Source organism: Bufo gargarizans, chromosome 2 (genome assembly GCF_014858855.1).
Source record: "Bufo gargarizans isolate SCDJY-AF-19 chromosome 2, ASM1485885v1, whole genome shotgun sequence".
NCBI lineage: Eukaryota > Metazoa > Chordata > Amphibia > Anura > Bufonidae > Bufo > Bufo gargarizans.
The window spans coordinates 566568822-566574821 of NC_058081.1; positions in this window are offsets into that span (position 1 = coordinate 566568822).

The window sequence follows — 6000 nt, forward strand, 5'->3', positions numbered from 1 at the left end:
AATAGAATATCAGTGACCATATGGTGACACCTTCACACTCGTGGTTTAAATTCACTTTTCTTTTCATTTAAAGTAAATATTTAATAAAATAGTAATTTTAACTTATTTTCCCTATTAAAGGGGGATTGATTTGTCAGCAGGGGATTTCCTCCTCCCACTGAAAAGTGATAATATTACAAATTAATTTACATTTCCCCCTAGGATACTTACCCCCCATGTATTAATTTAATTTTGTTTTAGCAGATCCATAACTGGTGCCTTTTTGGGTGCTCCAAATACAGTTGAAAATGTATAATAAGGAAATTTAAAATAAATAAAAAACTTATATGAGAAAAAAAAACATGCTAACCGAATTCATCACCATAGTCGCCCCATTCATGTAAAACTATACATACTACAAGTTGCAAAATAGGGGCCATGTCATTGGTTCATTTTGGAATAAGTTTGTATTTCTAAAGAATAAAGGTCTATGGCTTGAAAATAAGTATTTTGTAAAAAAAAAAAAAAAAAAAGCCCCCATGTATCACACAAAAATGCCACAAAAATTATAAAAAAAAAATTTGGGCTGTTAAACCACCAAGTTATCTAAATCACAAAAAAGTCTCTTTAACACTGAAATACTGATACTTTGGGGAACACTATTATTGCTCCGTCACATTGTAAGTCCTGGGCTCTTTAAGGATGCCGGCTTCTTTTCCTTATCTTCCATCGTGTTTAGCGCAGATTACTCATTTCGTTACTCATCCTCCTGACAGCACAGTGGCTCCTGGGGTCTTCTTATTCTTCTTATACATCTTCATGCGCAATCCTTAGCATTCACCGGCGGTAACATTAGGATGGATAATTACTAGAGTCACTGACAAACCGCTCAGCCGGAATTATTTTCTATGAAAGTGATCTGACAATCATCCTGCCGGGGAGAGTCTGCAGAGGATGAGAGGCTGTAAATAATGAAACAAGGTAATCTACTGATATACGCTGCGTCCTGCACTGAACATTATACTATACAAAGTATATCGTGAATATTCTCTCCTGCACACCATGTATCTCCGCACATACAACATATGCCGATTAATTACACTAAATATCTTTGGAGCGGCAGAAGATCTGGTTTTCTCTTTTTTTTTTTTTATAATTTGGTTATTTCAAAGTTTCCACAACAAGACATGTTACATCACGAGTACATAAAAAACATGCATATACATTAACAGTACAGAAAAACATATGCTCACTGAGAAGACTTGGTAAAGTCAAAGAAGCGAGTAGATAGGATGTGTCACTCAAATGTTCCACTCCAGGAGATCTAGTTTTATGATAAGAAACTCCACCTCTCCTGCACCGACAAAGAGCTACGTAACAAAATCTGTTTGTCTGCAACTACCACAAGAGGGAGCTCAAAAGCTGACTGCATACAGATATATACAGCAACCACTAGAGGGAGCTCAGGAGATTACTACATACAGATATATACAGCCACCACTAGAGGGAGCTCAGGAGATTACTACATACAGATATATACAGCCACCACTAGAGGGAGCTCAGGAGATTACTACATACAGATATACACAGCCACCACTAGAGGGAGCTCAGGAGGTTACTACATACAGATATATACAGCCACCACTAGAGGGAGCTCAGGAGATTACTACATACAGATATATACAGCAACCACTAGAGGGAGCTCAGGAGATTACTACATACAGATATATACAGCCACCACTAGAGGGAGCTCAGGAGATTACTACATACAGATATATACAGCCACCACTAGAGGAAGCTCAGGGGATTACTACATACAGATATATACAGCAACCACTAGAGGGAGCTCAGGAGATTACTGCATACAGATATATACAGCAACCACTAGAGGGAGCTCAGGAGATTACTACATACAGATATATACAGCCACCACTAGAGGAAGCTCAGGGGATTACTACATACAGATATATACAGCCACCACTAGAGGGAGCTCAGGAGAATACTACATACAGATATATACAGCCACCACTAGAGGGAGCTCAGGAGATTACTACATACAGATATATACAGCCACCACTAGATGGAGCTCAGGAGATTACAACATACAGATATATACAGCCACCACTAGAGGGAGCTCAGGAGATTACTGTATACAGGTATAAACAGCAACCACTAGAGGGAGCTCAGGAGATTACTACATACAGATATATATAGCTACCACTAGAGGGAGCTCAGGAGATTACTACATACAGATATATACAGCCACCACTAGAGGGAGCTCAGGAGATTACTACATACAGATATATACAGCAACCACTAGAGGGAGCTCAGGAGATTACTACATACTGATATATACAGCAACCACTAGAGGGAGCTCAGGAGATTACTACATACAGATATATACAGCCACCACTAGAGAGAGCTCAGGAGATTACTACATACATATATATACAGCCACCACTAGAGGGAGCTCAGGAGATTACTACATACAGATATATACAGCCACCACTAGAGGAAGCTCAGGAGATTACTACATACAGATATATACAGCCACCACTAGAGGGAGCTCAGGAGATTACTACATACAGATATATACAGCCACCACTAGAGGGAGCTCAGGAGATTACTACATACAGATATATACAGCTACCATTAGAGGGCGTTCAGGAGAATACTACATACATATATATACAGCCACCACTAGAGGGAGCTCAGGAGATTACTGCATACAGATATATACAGCCACCACTAGAGGGAGCTCAGGAGATTACTACATAAAGATATATACAGCCACCACTAGGTGGAGCTCAGGAGATTACTGTATACAGATATATACAGCCACCACTAGGGGAAGGGGGGCAGAAGCTTACTTTCTACTGGGTGTGCAGCAGGCTCCCTCTTGTGGCTGGTGAAAGTGCATCGAGCATTGAGTTTTAATATGATATTCCTGTGTTAGAATTCAGGGAGGGGTGCAGTGGTTTGCTCCCCTTATAGACAAGTAAGAAGAAAAACTGTCAACAAATTTGTCCTGTAAACAAATGATTGTTATATTATAATATTGGAGAATTGAGGACTCTGTGCATACTAGTAATCAGGAGGGTGGCCGGGTGACAGAAGGAAGCTCTCTGTAGCCTCTTACATGGCTGACTTCAGCACTAATAAGTGAAATCCTGCGTAGAGGAAAATATTCATCATCATCATCTCCAATAATAAGTGTCCCTGGCAGCCCTGAATGTACGATGCTGGCAGCTCTCATGCTGTAGTCGTCGCCAGGCCATGTTGTTGCTTGTTTTGTTTCTTTCCCTTTATTTCAGCTGTTTATAAGTGGAAAATAACTACGGATAATCTGGAGCAGTATTATATTAATATTTTTGAATTCAGGAGTATCATTGTAGTAATTCTTTTCTGGTACAGTGTTCCTTTAAAGTTTGTAAACCCTTCAGAATTTTCTATATTTGTTCACATTCTTATTACCCCAGTATTCCTAAACCAGCCACAAAGCTATTCATCTCACCTTCCCCTCTATCTTCTCACCTGGCCATTTCTGCTGAGCTCCTCCTAAATAGAGATGGCCAGCGAACACATGCAATCTGCCATCTTAACTGACACGTCTGGCGAGGCACAGGTAAGTCCTTACCTGTGCCTGTGCGCGAGCCGGTCTGAAATGAAATGCGGTCTTCGGGAGCAGGCAGTTCCTGAGAACGGCCTGCCAGACTTGTCAGTTAAGATGGCAGATCGCATGTGTTCGCTGGCAAACACTGCGAACTGGCCTTCACTGCTCCTAAATCCTCAAACCTCCTCATCTAGACACAGTCAGCCCCCTCTTGCTTTATCCTACTCTCAATTGCTATCCCTCTCTCTACTTCTCCTTTCTGCTGGAGACATACCTCCTAATCCTGGACCCCCTCGTCTAATCCCCACCATTCTATCCACCCCACTCCTCTAACCTTATACCCATTTACTTGACCCCTAGTCCCCCACTCTCTCTATCAGGAGCCTTATGGAATTCTCGTTCCATTTGTAAATCTTGTTCTTACATCCACAACCTCTTTTTCCCAGAAACTTACATTCCTTGAACTCACAGGAACATGGCTGACACCAACACCAAGTCTCCCCTGCACATTATCCTATGGGAAATTTCCGTTTGATCAAACTCCCCGTCCGGACAAACATGGTGGTGGTGTGGGTCTCCTCTTCTAAGGTAACTGCTCTTTCAATCCATCGCCACCCTTTAACAACCTCCCCTCTTTTGAAGCACACCCCATCCGCATCTTCTCTCCCTCCAACCTCCTAATAGCTGTCATTTACCATCCCCCAGGCCCTACTACTACTGCCTTTTTCAACCATTTCAATACTTGGCTCGCAGACACCCCTACGATTATTATGGGGCATTTCAAGATCCTTATTGACACACAACTCAACTGCTTCCATACTCCTATCTCTTACTTCCTCCTTTGGACTCACACAATGGTCCTCTATAGCCACCCACAGAGACGGACACACACTAGACCTTGTCTTCACCCACCTCTGCTCCCTATATAGTGTAATTTTTCAATCTCTCCTCTCCTCTCCTCTTCTCTTCTCAGACCACAATCTTCTTATGTTCTCAACCCCCCTTCCCCAGTAGAAACCTCAAACACCTCTTTATTCACACACTCTCAGTCTCTATCACCTCTATAAGCCATATCTTCCCTGACACAACCACTGCTTTCTACAACACCACAATTACTTCAGCCCTTGACTCAGTTGCCCTGGCAAATCAATCAAAAACTCTGCAGACTCACCACACAAAAAACTGTGACAAGCTTCCAGAGCTGCCGAGCGATGCTGGTAGAAAACCAATTCTAAAGAAGACTTCATCTCATACAAACAAGCTATTCTCAAATTTAAGTCTGCACCAGTGGCATGCTAAGGGAGGGGGCGTGGTGGGCGTTCCCCCCGGGTGCCGGCTCTCAGGGGGTGACAGAGTCCAAAAGCAATCAGCGCTTCCATCAATACAGATGGAAGTGCTCATTGCTGAAGCGCCGGGAGCTGATGTCCTGTCACTCACTGCTCAGCTCCCCGCGCTCCTTCTCTCCTTCAGGCCGGCGGTGCACAGAATGGTGAAGCAGGAAGCCTTCTCTGTGTTCCAACATTCAGCGTGCAGGCACAGATCGCACTGCTGGCCTGTGTGGGTGGAGCCTGCAGCCTGGAATTTGCATAAGCATTGCTCACACAGTGCTGCCGAGCGATCTGTGTCTGCAGGGGAGAGAGGACCGAGCTTCAGAAACGGGACAAGGTGAGTAGTTACTGTGTTTTTTTGTTGTTGTTTTTTTAACACAGAGGGGGCACAATGGCATTTCTACTCTGGAGGGGGCACAATGGGCAATTCTACTCTGGAGGGGGCACAATGGGCATTTCTATGGAGGGGGCACAGTGCACAGTAATTTCCTACTCTGAAGGGGGCACAGAGGGCATTATTACTGTGAAGTGGGCACAATGGGCATTACTAGGACAGACGGCATTACTACCATTAAGGGGGCACAATGTGGATTTTTACAATGGAGGGGGCACAGAGGGCATTATTACTGTGAAGGGGCACAGTGGGCATTACTACTACTATTATGGGGGCACAATGCACATTATTACTATTAATGGGGCATAATGGGCATTATTACTGTGAAGGGGGTACAATGGGCATTACTACTATTAAGGGACATTATTACTGTGAAGGAGGCACACTGGTGATTATAGGCCTGCAAGTAGTTAGATAGATAGGGTTCTATTTTTGCTAGACTGCACCGAACTGTTCTGCGGTGTGGTAATGACTTGCAGGCTCTGCTTTGTCCGCCACCAGCTAGGTTTGTCCCCTTTTTGTGGCACAGCACGACTTGTAGGCTCTGTTGTGTGCGCCACCGGTCTAGGCTTGTCCAGCGGAGAGGGACACTGACTGGAGGAGGGAGTCTGGAATATGGGATATTCTAATATTCTAAGTGTCTTTATATTGTTGTGTTATTACTACTGTTAAAGTAAAGTTGCTGT